This window comes from Vipera berus (genome assembly GCF_964194415.1).
Source record: "Vipera berus genome assembly, chromosome: 2".
NCBI lineage: Eukaryota > Metazoa > Chordata > Lepidosauria > Squamata > Viperidae > Vipera > Vipera berus.
Window position 1 is genome coordinate 165,489,050 of NC_138203.1, and position 15,197 is coordinate 165,504,246.

A 15,197-nucleotide genomic window follows, 5' to 3' on the forward strand; every position below is an offset into this window, starting at 1 on the left:
ATAAATCAAGGACTACCTGTAAAGTGGTTGAATAACAAAGTAACAGAGTTGGAAGGGACCTTGGAGGTCTTCTAGCCTAACCCCCTGCTAAAGCAGGAATTCCTATACCATTTTTGGTAAGTAGCTGTCCATTCTCTTCTTAAAAGCCTTCAGTGATGGAGCACCCACAACCTCTGAAGGCAAGTTGTTCCACTGGTTGATTGTTCTCACTGTCAGGACATTTCTCTTTACTCCTAAGTTGCTTCTCTCCTTAATTAGTTTCCACCCACTGTTTCTTGTCTTCTGGTGCTTTGGAAAATAGGTTAATCCCCTCTTCTTTGTGGCAGATCCTCAAATATTGGAACACTATCGTGTCACTCCCCTTCATGGATTACTGCCTTGTCGTGGCGAAGGGGCTTGCGTAATTCAATGAAGCTATGAGCTATGCCGTGCAGGGCCACCCAAGACGGAAAGGTCATAGCAGAGAGTTCTGACAAAACGTGATCCACTGGAGAAGGAAATGGCAAACCACTCCAGTATCTTTGCCATGAAAACCCTATGGACAGTACCAAAAGGCAAAACGATATGACGCTGAAAGATGAGCCCCTCAGGTCGGAAGGCGTCCAATATGCTACTGGGGAAGAGCAGAGGGCTAGTACTAGTAGCGCCAGAAAGAATGAAGCGACTGGGCCAAAGCCGAAAGGACGCTCAGCTGTGGATATGTCTGGTGGTGAAAGGAAAGTCCGATGCTGTAAAGATTTTTTCTCCATAGGAACCTGGAATGTAAGATCCATGAATCAAGGAAAGCTGGACGTGGTCAAACAAGAGATGACAAGACTAAACATCGACATCTTAGGTATCAGCGAACTAAAATGGACAGGAATGGGTGAATTTAATTCAGATGACCATCAGGTATACTACTGCGGACAAGAATCCCTCAGAAGAAATGGAGTAGCCTTCATAGTCAATAAAAAAGTAGGAAAAGCAATACTGGGATACAATCCTCAAAATGACAGAATGATCTCAGTTCGAATCCAAGGCAAACCATTCAATATCACAGTAGTCCAAGTCTATGCCCCAACCACCGGTGCTGAAGAGGATGAAATTGACCGGTTCTATGAAGCCCTACAGCACCTTATAGAACTAACACCCAAAAATGATGTCCTTATCGTCATGGGGGATTGGAATGCTAAAGTAGGAAGCCAAAAGATAACTGGAATAACAGGCAAGTTTGGCCTTGGAGTACAAAATGAAGCAGGGCACAGGCTGATAGAATTTTGTCAAGAGAATACGATGGTCATAACAAACACTCTTTTCCAACAACCCAAGAGACGGCTTTACACATGGACATCACCAGACGGACAACACAGAAATCAGATTGACTATATGCTCTGCAGCCAAAGATGGAGAAGCTCTATACAGTCAGTAAAAACAAGACCAGGAGCTGACTGTGGCTCAGACCATGAGCTTCTTGTTGCAAAGTTTAGGCTTAAATTAAAGAAAGTAGGGAAAAGCGCTAGGCCAGTCAGGTATGAATTAAATCATATCCCTGCTCAATATACAGTAGAGGTGACAAATAGATTTAAGGAATTAGATCTGATAGACAGAGTGCCTGAAGAACTATGGACAGAGGTTCGCAACATTGTACAACAGGTAGCAACCAAAACCATCCCAAAGAAAAAGAAATGCAAGAAAGCAAAATGGCTGTCTGAGGAAGCTTTGCAAATAGCTGAGGAAAGGAGGGAAGCGAAAGGCAAGGGAGAAAAAGAAAGATATGCCCAATTAAATGCAGAATTCCAAAGAATAGCTAGAAGAGATAAGAATGCCTTCTTAAATGAACAGTGCAAAGAAATAGAAGAAAACAATAGAATAGGGAGGACCAGAGATCTTTTCAAGAAAATTGGAGAGATGAAAGGAACGTTTCATGCAAAAATGGGCATGATAAAGGACCAAAATGGCAGGGACCTAACAGAGGCAGAAGACATTAAGAAGAGATGGCAAAATTACACAGAAGAACTATACAAGAATGAGCTTAACGTCCCTGACAATCGCAATGAGGTGGTCACTGACCTCGAGCCAGACATCCTAGAATGTGAAGTGAAGTGGGCCTTAGAAAAGCTGAGCAACAACAAAGCTAGTGGAGGTGACAGTATTCCAGCTGAGCTATTCAAAATCTTAAAAGACATGCAGTAAAAGTGCTACACTCAATTTGCCAGCAAATTTGGAAAACTCAACAGTGGCCACAGGATTGGAAAAGATCAGTTTACATTCCAATTCCAAAGAAAGGCAGTGCCAAAGAATGTTCAAACTATCGCACCATAGCACTCATTTCACATGCTAGTAAAGTTATGCTTAAAATTCTACAAGCTAGACTCCAGCAGTATGTGGATCGAGAACTACCAGAAGTACAGGCAGGATTTCGAAGAGGCAGAGGAACTAGAGATCAAATTGCTAACATACGCTGGATCATGGAGAAAGCTAGAGAGTTCCAGAAAAACATCTACTTCTGCTTCATTGACTATGCTAAAGCCTTTGATTGTGTGGATCATAACAAACTGTGGCAAGTCCTTAAAGAGATGGGCATACCAGACCATCTTATTTGTCTCTTGAGAAACCTATATGCGGGCCAAGAAGCAACAGTGAGAACTGGACACGGAACCACTGATTGGTTCAAAATTGGGAAAGGAGTCCGGCAAGGCTGTATACTGTCGCCTTGCCTATTTAACTTATATGCAGAGCACATCATGAGAAAGGCAGGGCTAGATGAATCAAAAGTTGGAATTAAGATTGCCGGAAGAAACATCAACAACCTAAGATATGCAGATGATACCACTCTAATGGCAGAAAGTGAAGAGGAACTAAAGAGCCTCTTGTTGCGAGTGAAGAAGGAGAGTGCAAAACTTGGGTTGAAACTAAACATTAAGAAAACCAAGATCATGGCATCTGGCCCTCTCAATTCCTGACAAATAGATGGGGAAGAAATGGAGGTAGTGACAGATTTTATTTTCCTGGGCTCCAAGATCACTGCAGATGGGGACTGTAGCCAAGAAATTAAAAGACGCTTGCTCCTGGGGAGGAAAGCCATGGCAAATCTAGACAGCACACTAAAAAGCAGAGACATCACCCTGTCAACAAAAGTGCGTATAGTCAAGGCTATGGTCTTCCCAGTTGCAATGTATGGCAGTGAAAGCTGGACCATAAGAAAGGCTGAGCGCCAAAGAATTGAAGCCTTTGAACTCTGGTGCTGGAGAAGACTCCTGCGAGTCCCTTGGACTGCAAGGCGATCAAACCGGTCAGTCCTAGAGGAGATCAACCCTAACTGCTCTTTAGAAGGCCAGATCCTGAAGCTAAAACTCAAATACTTTGGCCACCTAATGAGAAGGAAGGACTCACTGGAGAAGAGCCTAATGCTGGGAAAGATTGAGGGCAATAGAAGAAGGGGACGACAGAGAATGAGGTGGCTGGATGGAGTCACTGAAGCAGTAGGCGTGAGCTTAAATGGACTCCAGAAGATGGTAGAGGACAGGAAGGCCTGGAGGAACGTTGTCCATAGGGTCGCGATGGGTCGGACACGACTTCGCAACTAACAACAACAACAATCGTGTCACTCCTAGCCCTTCTTTTCACTAGACTAGTCGTACCCAATTCTTGCAACTATTTCTCATATGTTTTAATTTCTAGGCCCCTAATCATCTTTGTTGCTCTTCTCTGCACTTTTTCCACAGTCTCAACATCTTTTTTTATCGTGGGGTGACGAAAACTGGATGCAGTATTCCAGGTGTGGTCTTACTAAAGCTCTGCAGAGTGGTACTTCGTGGTACTTTGTAGAGCTGTACTTTATTGTTCAGTCTGTCAGGCAAACACAGGTTGCACTTTGTTTTTCTGAGGTGTAATGGTTCATTCCTTGTTTGTACATACTTCAAAGTATGCACACATACACTGTTCAGTTTAATGGTACTTACTCTCAATTAATTGTGCACAGCAGCTTGATGCAACTTTGTACTTTAACTAAAAAAAAGACCCATGAAGCATAACCAGCATTACTTCTTTGGTAAACCTCCTCTGCCATCTCTGGGTTAGAACGGATATTGATATTGCAGAGAAGCATAAAGAAATTGTAGGTACGGCAGCTGAATCAAATCTGAGGCATCTGCATGGAGCAGTTAGTTTAATATTTTCTATACTACCAACCCTATTTATTTTGAACTCTGGGCTCTACACGCCATCTATCCTTTCAAAAATAAATAATAAAAAAAGTTTAAATGAAATATGATAAAAATTAGTTTCATCTGGTTTCAGAGGATAAAATCAGAAGAATCCAACGCAGGCCTTAAGCCAAAACAAGTTCACACTAGGAAGTGCTCTTTGACCTGCAAAACTTGTTCATCATTGTATCAGTACAGTACATGGTACAGGTGATCCTCGATTTATGACTACAATTGAGCCCAAAATTTCTGTTGCTAAGTGAGACATTTATTAAGTGAGTTTTGTCCCATTTTACAACCTTTCTTCCTACAGTTTTTGAGCGAATCACTGCAGTGGTTAAGTTATTAACACGGTTGTAAAGTGAATTTGGCTTCCCATTAACTTTGCTTGTCAAAAGATTACGAAAGGGGATCACATGACCCTAGGACACTGTGACCATCATTAATATGAACCAGTTCCCGAGTGTCTGAATTTTGATCATGTGATCATGGGGATGCTGCAATGGTCATAAGTGCAAAAAATTATCATGTCGCTTTTTTCAGTGTCGTCGTAACTTCAAATGGTCACTAAATGAACTGTTATAAGTCAAGGACTACCTGTACAGTATTATCACCACCCCATTATCCCAAGTACAAATATTTCCTCTTTGGAATGTACAGGTATCAGGCTAGTCATAGTAATAGGGTTGCACAACAGAACTGCTCATTGGGATTCACGCTTGACTCCTTTTTACAGCCATTGGATTTATTGTATCTTTCCTAATAGTTGCATTATTACTGTCCAATAGTTTTAAAATTGCATATAGTACAAGTAAGAAGAGAAGAGAAAAATAGATTGGGCAAGCAATAATGAAAAGAAACAGTTGGCTCACAGAATAACACGTTTTACTAGCCAATTTGCAGGATTTTGTTGCCATCTAAAGTGAAAGAGAATTTTGTCTCTAGGGATTAGTATCATCCTTGCCGATCCCCATTACTGAAGATTCCAGTAGCTATAATTTTGGTCAGATGATCAGCACTAAAGATACTACAAAGTGGCATTTGAGATAATTTATAACTAAAGTTGTTTAATGCAACCTCAAATTACTCCACTGCTCTTTTTTGCTCCCATGGCAAAATTCAATATATTCTACAACCACTATCCTTATTTTCCCAGAGGGTTTTTTTTTTGGGGGGGGGAGGGGGCTTACCTTTCCTAGTAAATGGTTTTTAATGGTTTGTATTCCAGGATTAAAACAAATGTTACCGCAGTTAGCGTTGCTGTATTTCATATGTCCGCTTCCTGGATTTCTTCAAGGTGTAGTCACTCCAAGGTGTACATAATTGCATCGATAGCCTTTCTGATGCACCTAAAATTCAGACTCACAATGTGCTCTACTGGATTAGCCACTTCTTTTTCTCTGGCATGACTTGTCAAAATAGTAAATGCTGCTGGACATTCTGAAATGGCACTGTGGTACTTCCAAGAAATGCACAACTCATCAAAGCATTCATAAGGGGTGGGGAGGAAGAATCGTGGAGTTGGAAGGGACTTTCTACGTGTTAAATACAATAACAGAGGGATTTGAAAATTAGTGTAATGTTTGGGCTCCAGGGATAGGCAACCTCGGTTCTTTTATGTCTCATGGACTTCAACTCTCAGAATTCCTGAGTCAGATCATGGCATCCGGCCCTCTCAATTCCTGGCAAATAGATGGGGAAGAAATGGAGGTAGTGACAGATTTTATTTTCCTGGGCTCCAAGATCACCACAGATGGGGACTGCAGCCAAGAAATTAAAAGACGCTTGCACCTCGGGAGAAAAGCCATGGCAAAACTAGACAGCACACTAAAAAGCAGAGACATCACCCTGCCAACAAAAGTGCGTAAAGTCAAGGCTATGGTCTTCCCAGTTGCAATGTATGGCTGTGAAACTTGGACCATAAGAAAGGCTGAGCGCCAAAGAATTGAGGCCTTTGAACTATGGTGCTGGAGAAGACTCCTGCGAGTCCCTTGGACTGCAAGGCGATCAAACCGGTCAGTCCTAGAGGAGATCAACCCTGCCTGCTCTTTAGAAGGCCAGATCCTGAAGTTGAAACTCAAATACTTTGGCCACCTAATGAGAAGGAAGGACTCACCGGAGAAGAACCTAATGCTGGGAAAGATTGAGGTGGCTGGATGGAGTCACTGAAGCAGTAGGCATGAGCCTAAATGGACCCCAGAAGATGGTAAAGGACAGGAAGGCCTAGAAGAACGTTGTCTATGGGGTTGCGATGGGTTGGACACGACTTCGCAACTAACAACAACAAGGTTTCTGCAAGGCATGCCAAGAGTTGGATCTTTTGCACTTGCCCAAGGGTTTGATTCCCCAATGATGTCAGGACATTATCACAGGGGCATTTCCCCCCCCTGCTCTGTTTCTGATTTGTGAAGATTTCATCTATTTCTATATCCAATGAAAGGTTCGGCAACATTTAATATAGACCCATAATAGTGTCATTACAGATTCTTTTTCACTTAATATTCAGCCAGATGCTTTCAGCAGAGTTTTTACCCGTGGGGTCATGAATTTCTATTGAAGTGCAGTCATTTTCAATATATAATGTGATTCCCCTCTTCCCTTTTGTTGAGTCTGTTTCTTTTAAAAATATTCCAATGATAAGTTCCATCCCACCAGGTTTCAGAAATAGCAATAAGATCAATTTGCCCTCCCCCTCCCCCATACTATGACTTCAAGAAGGTAATTGCTACTAACATCCTGTAGAAAGCCAGCTTGGCTAACATTATTAACATTCCTAGAAAGTCTTTTGGTGTAATGATTAAGGCACCACGTTAGAAACCAGGAGGTTGTGAGTTCTAATCCCATTTTAGGTACGAAAGTTGACAGGGTGACTTTGGGTCAGTCACTCTCTCTCAGCCCTCAATGTCAGGCTTGAGTAACAAATTGGTTGGTCAGCTCTTGTCACAACCAACGGATCAACACTTGATTGATCCAAAACCAAAAGCGGATCCTGCATTTGTGAAAACTCACTAGGAAGAAAAACAGTTACATAGTGCATAATCTAGCACAGATCCACTCTTATTAAACTTTTATAGTGAGATGTCAGGCCCAAAACCAAGAATGACGTGGTGATTTTTCCAAGCTGAGTTTTTGATTGTTTCATCCCTTTAGGCAAAATCTTGCCAGACTGAGCAGTCTACTATCTGCGTCTACAACAGAGGCCCCCAACCTTTTAGGCACCAGGGACCGGTTCTGTGGGGAGACGTTTTTCCGTGGACCGGAGGGGGCGTGGTTTCGTGTGCTCCCTGCATCCCATGGATGGGGCTTCGTTTGTTTGCGCAGCCTGGTTTCTGGCATGCCACGGACCAGGGGTTGGGGACCTCTGATCTACAATATCTACAATATACTCTGTTAGGGAGGGGCTGTCTTCCTCCTCTTTTTCTCACACATAATATCTGGGCTAAGATGCCTCTTAGCCCTCCAGAATGCACCCTCTCTCTTCTGGGGATCTATCTCCTCACTTTGTTCCATCACATGAGAACAGAAATTGTACTAATGCAGGAAAAAGTGTTAGAAAGTTCATAAGTTACAGTAGGAGTGCAATCTATACTAGGTAGACAGGTGGACTCCTGCAGCACTGAGTGAAGCAACCTACTACTTGTTCAACAAGTCGAAGACTAAAAAGGTTATCTTGCATATATTTCTACCAAGTGTTTCCTTAGAGATCGTGCTTATAGTTTGGAAATACGAGAAACTGTCCACACAGATGACTCTATGTCCAATCAGAGACATAAAACTACTTATTAGTCTGCAGAACTTTATTTGCACTATTGGTGTTTGCTCTAATAGGGGTGGAGCATTAAGGTTAGGCAGACCTTAATGCCTGAGGGCATTTTGTATACACAATTTCTCCACAGATTAGCAACAAGGAGGAGCAGCTGGCACACTGTGACTTTTCTTAACCCTTTTAGACTATGGCTGTGAGCCAAGGAATGAAGGCAATTTCAATTAGACCTTGTTTGTGTTTTACCTTAATGTAATACTCCGGACGATTCTCCAAATCTCCTGAGTAAATTTAAAAGATGGGAATCTGAAAAAAACAAGCTTCCCACTTCTACAACACTAAACTCTTACCCTTTAGCACCAGAATTAAACATTCAGAGAGAAATGGACAAATGTTATCAATGTATCCAAGTTGTAGCATTATGAAATTGGAAAGGATTATGCTTTTGACCTGACTATTGGTAATTTGATGTATCTTATATCTTTTTTAGAGTCATTTTCATGTGGTGGTAGAAACTGCGAAACCATGAGTTCTAGTCCTGCCTTAGACACAAAGCCCACCAGGTGACCATTGGCAAGTTGTTCTTTCTTAACCCTAGGAAGCAGGCAATGACGAATCACTTTTGAAAATCTTACTAAGAAAACTGCAGGAACCTGTCCAGGCAGTTGCCAGGAGTTAGCACTGACTCAAAGGCGCGTGCAAACACACATGCACACACACACACACACCTTAATTTTATGTTTCACTCAAAAAAGTCATAATTTGTCACAGTCTTTGAGTTCACGTCTGCAAAAGAAGTTGCTCTAATTCAATGCACTTTTTTTTTACTTTCTGAACATGATTTATCCTCAACCCCAGTCAATCCCATCATTAAGGAGCCTTGGTGGAGCAGTGGGCTAATGCCTCCTTAAAGTAACACCAGCTGCCTGCAATTAGTGCAGGTTCGCATCCCACCAGGCTCAAGGTTGACTCAGCCTTCCATCCTTCCGAGGTAGGTAAAATGAGGACCCAGATTGTTGGGGGCAATTAAGCTGACTTTGTAATAATGCCGCTTGGGGGGGTGGTGAAAACCCTAATAAGCAGGCATATACATAGAATGAAGGCTATTGCTAAGCACATTGGTTTGTGCTTAAATTGTAAGCCGCCCTGAGTCTTCGGAGAAGGGCGGGATATAAATGGGATTAAAATAAAATAAATAAAATAAATAAAACCTCTGCACAGGCTACCGTGCATAGTTCTCGAGAAACTATCTGTGAGAAATGAGGGGATGGCTGGGGGGGTGGGGTAATAGGAGGAATATTCAACATAAACAATCAAGAGATGGGAGGTACGTCCATTGGTGGCTTGTTTCATAAAACGCAAATTGGTCTAGGTGACAAGAAACCTGGAAAGAAAATGATTCAAACCTGATAGTCTTGAATTTGCTAATAAATGGGGGTTGGAAATTCCTCATTTCCAAGATGCTGTATCTGCCTTTTAACATTGAAAGAAAAAATAAAAAGCTAAGATACAACAGTAATTACAGGTGTATAAAAGTTACTGCAGAAGTCAGTTTTAAAACTTTTTCATCCTATCAGAGAGATTCATGGAGCTTCGAAGACCACTTGGAAGCTATAACTGATCCACAATATAGTGTTGGAAGAAAAGTCTTCATCATGGTTCCATCCAAGCCAGGGATAAACAACATAGCGACTGCTTTAGGAAGAAGGTTACAGTTTTATTGCAGGGGAAAGCCAGACAGAAAGATGGATCCAGCAGAAAAAGGACTGAGCACATGTGGGGAGTGGGTTTTTATACCCCCTGGACTCTATTGTTTGGTTATTTCCTGTTTCAGGCTTTGTATTTCCTGTGTCACATATTCTGACCTGAGTCTGGTGTGCCTTTCTGGTATTCTTGATGGTTGTGTTTCAATCCTATTATGTCCAAAGGTTATATCCTGCTTTCCTGGGGCTGGAGTATTTAGTTGTTAGGGCTTTGTCTTCCTAAGCTCCTGGCTCCAACCTTCTTGATGGCTCACATTTGCATGTCTATAGAACTGGTTTTCTCCTCCTGGGGAGGAGACCAGAGGCTATTAAGAAAACTGGGCCTGCTTTCCTGGTTCCAAAATATCTTTTTAGGAAATGTATTTTCCTGCCCTTTTAATATTTCCTTTTCTGGGGAGCTGACTTCCCTCAGTAGCAACATGTGCACTTCAGGGCATCCAGGAGTTTGCCCATTTTACACCACTGTTGTGTAACTAGCTCCCATTCTCTTTCTGGTATAATTTAAGATGTGGGTTTTCACTTTTAAAGCTATTAATAGCCTAGGCCCAGGTTATCTGCGGGGCCACCTCTCCCTGTCCCTCCGAACTGTATAGGATACATGTACTCCAGATCCCTTCCCTTAAATGTTGTCATCTGGTAGGATTGTTTGAAACTCTCCTGGCCCTTTGGAACAACTTTCCACCTGAGACCTTGAGGGCTCCTACTTGGTTTTCTGGAAGGGTGAGTCTTCCTCCAAGCACTGGGCTAGGATGGAGATGAATCAGTGAATACAGAGTTGATGGGATATTATGGAGCTATGTTGGGAAGAGTGATGTTCCTGTGTAAGGGTGTACAATAGTTTTATGGGTTTTGCCGTGATTCATCTAAGATTAAATAGGTGGCTGTATGAGATGGAGAAAAAAAAGAGAAAAGGAAAGAGAAAGACAAATCTCTGATATATATTCTCTCTGGGGCTGCAGCTTCTCGAAATTGCCTATTGTTAGAGACTGTAACTACATGACAAACTCTGCTTGAGGTGTGGAACTATTGTTTTAAAAAACTTCCCCTTACCTAAAGATGGAATTCACACGGTATACCAAAGAGAGCCTGGGATGAGAAAGTCCCACACAGGGAGCAACAAGTCACCGTATTCAGGCAGCTGATACTGAGCTTGCTTTCACTTCATTGCTGCTTGATTTTCCAATAGGCTTAGAGGTGAAAGTCCATTCCAGAGAGGGCATACAGAGCAGGAAGTCAGGAATGTAGCAGATAGTGCAAGACCCTGTGGTATACAGGTATACAGGGCATGCCTGAACACTGAGCCTTAAAAAGGTAAAGGTTCCCCCGCACATACGTGCTAGTCGTTTCCAACTCTAGGGGCCGGTGCTCATCTCCGTTTCAAAGCCAAAGAGCCAGCGCTTGTCTGAGGACGTCTCCGTGGTCATGTGGCCGGCATGACTAGACGCCAAAGGTGCACGGAACACTGTTACCTTTCCACCGTAGTGGTCCCTATTTTTCTACTTGCATTTTTACGTGCTTTCGAACTGCTAGGTTGGCAGAAGCTGGGACGAGTAACAGGCACTCTCTCTGTTACGTGGCACTCAGGATTCGACCTGCCAAACTGCTGACCTTCTGATCGACAAGCTCAGTGTCCTGAGCCACCGCGTCCCTCAACACTGAGCTTTAGCACTCAGGATACCCAAAGGGCAGCCACTCACATTTGATCCTGACTGATGAGGGGCAGGTGACATGGATTTTGTAATTTGTTTTAACTAACATAGATATTTTGTATTTTAATTTGAGTTATTGTCTCTCTTTTAAAATGATATTTAGGCTCATTACAAACTGGAATGTAGAAATAGCTTTTAACATCCCTAAATTGACAAGATAAACTGGCTGGAGACTTATCTCCAGATAAGAAAAAGTTAGTTTGTACAAATTGGGGTCTGGGTTATCTCTTTTGTGCACTCTAAACAACCCTTTTCCTTACAATTTACACCCCTTTTGACGTCAGACCTCATTTTAATGAATGTGGGATAATATGGGATGCAAACATGTAACATGTTTGACTACATGTAACTGATTTCCTATGCAAGGGAGAGGTTACTTTTGTCCTGTCCATTTAATTTCCCTCTTGTATTTTCTTTGTTGTGTTAACTATAAAAAGGAATGTCAGATGTGTCTCGGGGTTCTCTTTTTTTCCTTGGGAGATCCCATTTTATCACGGTATCCTAATAAACTGCTTTTAAATGATCTTCCGACTTGGTTGCTTATTGGAAAGGTAAAGCGAGGCAGAAACTAGGGCCAGATTTGGCTATCACTGAGGAATTAGATGGCTTCACGAATAAGTTGGCAATGTGGGCATTCTCTCTAGCCCTCTTGTGCCTGTTCCAATCACACACAGATCCTCCTTAACTCAATTTATCATCAGTTTTCTGGCTTCACACAATCCCCTGAATTATAAATTGATTACAGTTGCTTGGCTCACACAGTACTAAACGAAAATCTAATTTTTCAGTTCAGAGTATTACACAAACACAGACTGTATGACATAGCTTTTAATGTGACCTTCCAAATGCTAGCTACGTCTGGGTCTCTTGCCTGTCATCTGGCTCAGGTTTTTGCAGCCTTTCTCTGGTAGCCCACCTGTTAAGGCAGTAATAGATGATTTGCCCACAGGATGCGTTTCACATGCAGGAGGGTAGATAGCACCTACATGAAGACTCAGCGTGACTGCTCTCGAATGCAGATCAAAGCGTTCCTCCTCACAACTATTAACCTCAGGCTGGTAAAAGGATTCTTGCAACTGAAACAGACAATGCTGTGTTCAGCTCGTCCTTGCCCCATAATGAAGTCATGTTTTTTTTCTGTTCTAGTTTGAAAGTGGTCTTTCCCCATCCAGTCTGCCTGAAGCACAACAGAACTGGCTCCATGTGTCTTGGCTGCAGATATGCCTACTGATTTTCAGGCTGTTTCAGCTCTCCCAGTGCCATCTCTTCACTCTCGCCAACTCACAGGTGACAGAAGAAGTGGGGAGAGAAAGAGAAGATCCAGGATGTCCAGGTTCCACGTCCTTCCATAGAAAATAGGGAGAGCAGTCTTCTGTCACTTTTCTCCTTGAGTGGGATCACAGAGATAATAGCACAGGATCCTTCCCCAGCTTCTCTCCATCCCTTCTCTCCTGTCATCCATCCCCCAATGGCAGAAAAAGAAGGGAAAAACCAGGAGAAGCGGCTTTCTTGGTGCTGGTTTTGCTAGGCCCACCAAGTGGCTGAAGAGCTGCTGTTCTCCACTTCCTTCCCCACCGTTTGCCTTTCCTGTAAAGATTGGATCACCTTTGGATAATGGATTTTTCCTGCACAATGTATAAAATGTTGCTGCAATTTAATGGCTTCAATGTCACTGAAAGCGGCATGTTTGTAAATGAACAAAGAGAGGCAACTATGTGATATATGAGAAAAATTATAGAAGAGAACATTTGTTTTCCTGCAGACATTTCAACATCAAACTAGTAACATCAGGGCTAAAAGGGAGTTGGATTTTCTCTTATGTTATATACCAGGGTAAGTCTGTTAGTCTGTCCTTGTATTGTGGAATGAAGGCGTTTTCATCATGTCTTCTGACTGCTAGTTCGTGTTCATGGACTAGCAGAGCACATCAGACTTAACCCTAGTTTCAACTGGGAATCTATGAGCATCCTAGACCAAGCCAAGTCCAAACGTATAGAGAATTCTGGAATCCTGACACTCAGACAAATCAGCTATCAATAGGCATAAACAACATCTGCCTACCATTCACAAAGCGTAAAAGGAAAGAAAAAGACCTAAACACCACTTCACTAGTTATCAACACCCAAATGAGCAAGATTAATGCCAAGATAAACACTAGATCAGGGGTGGGGAAACTTGGCTTTTATGACTTGTGAACTTCAACTCCCGGAATTCCTGAGCCAGCCATGCTGGCTCAGGAATTCTGGGAGTTGAAGTCCACAAGTCATAAAAGAGCCAAGTTTCCCCACCCCTGCACTAGACCAACAATCAAGGAGCAAACATTATCCCAATCAAGAAACTAGCAACTCAGACAGACAAGCTAACAATAAACAAGAGCCCCATCAAGGAACCACCAAGAACCCTCATATCCACACTGTTAGGGAAAACCACTGGTATATAAAAAGAGCAATCCATGCTCTCTTCTAGCACTGATGATGTTACCTAGTTTGGTAGTGAAAAGTTTGCAAGCAAATAACCGAGCTCAAAGGACCCCCACATGTGGGGAAACATTTGTTGTCAGCGAAAGAAAAAGAATAAACAAATAAATAAAAATGAAGGCATAACAAAACTCCACATATTATTCCTCCAGCCTGCCTTTTTAAAATATTTGCTAAGAGCAAACATAATGGTTCCTATGCTGACCTATTCTTTGGCAAAAGGCAATGTGTTCTGGCATCACTTCCAACATAGCTCTTCAGCGGCCTCTGCTGGTCATCTTGAATACAAGAGACTCAAACCTGTCCCAGAGAAGCCTTTATAGAAAGTTAAAAAAGATACTCACAAGTCGTTTCTTTTTGCAGATATTAAAATATAACAGTGAACGGTTTCGACATGTGACTGCTGCCTAGAGTCCCTCCTTACAAACAGCTGCGTTTGAGTGCAATTTAAAATTCCTCCAAGGATTCCCCAATGAAAAATCCTTTCCGTAGCTGCCAGCAAGCAGGCTGGGTCTCTAGATCCCCTTTAGCCTTTCAGTGGAGATATCTTGGCCCTTCGATCCTCTGTCTGACCCAGCTCTACACAACTATAGTATAAGGAAGGGGTTCTGGCTCTTCCTGCCCAAAGCCCAGAGATATGGAACTTAACCAATTTTATGCCACTCCCAAAATACAAGGAATGGCTACGTAGCAGGGTATAGCTTCTCTACAGGTTAATGTGAAATTCCGATATGAAATCGATGAAGCCCAATCTACAGATGAGCAAATTTATTGAGAAATGAAAAACAATGGAAAGCAAAATAATAAACACAGAGAATTCTAAATTAAATCAGTACAGCTAGACTAACTAATTTAGATATTTACCTCCTTTGAATAAACTGGAATTCAGCGCATATCCAAAAACTCCAATGCAGAGAGACTAATTAGCAAAAGATCATCTGGTCCTCATGCATGGATTTTTTTTTCCATTGGCAGTCTGTGCAACTGCTGCTATTTCCTTTTTGGAGTGTGACACTTACTTATTTTTTATAGAATTATGGAGGACAATGTTTTGGCCAAGTGTGGTTAGTCCAGCTGATTTCTCTTCTGTGAAATCAGGATTAGTGAAAAAAATATATACATTGAAGAACAATGGATTTTGCAGCTCTGATATCTATGCCTAAGGCATATTATTTGAAAAGCTTGTTTAAATAATTCTCTTTTAACATCTATTTTATGCCTTTTAAGGGCACAATTCCATAATTTGTGTTCCATTATTTTTTTAATCAAACAGCCTTAATGTTCACAAGGGTATCAACTAA

General features: G+C 42.0%; 1 long non-coding RNA gene across 1 annotated transcript in view; it reads left to right on the top strand.

Moving 5' to 3' along the window:
• LOC308661986 overlaps positions 1–15,197 on the top strand; it is an 87,960-nt gene that overhangs the window by 31,319 nt on the left and 41,444 nt on the right. The window lies entirely within an intron of this gene.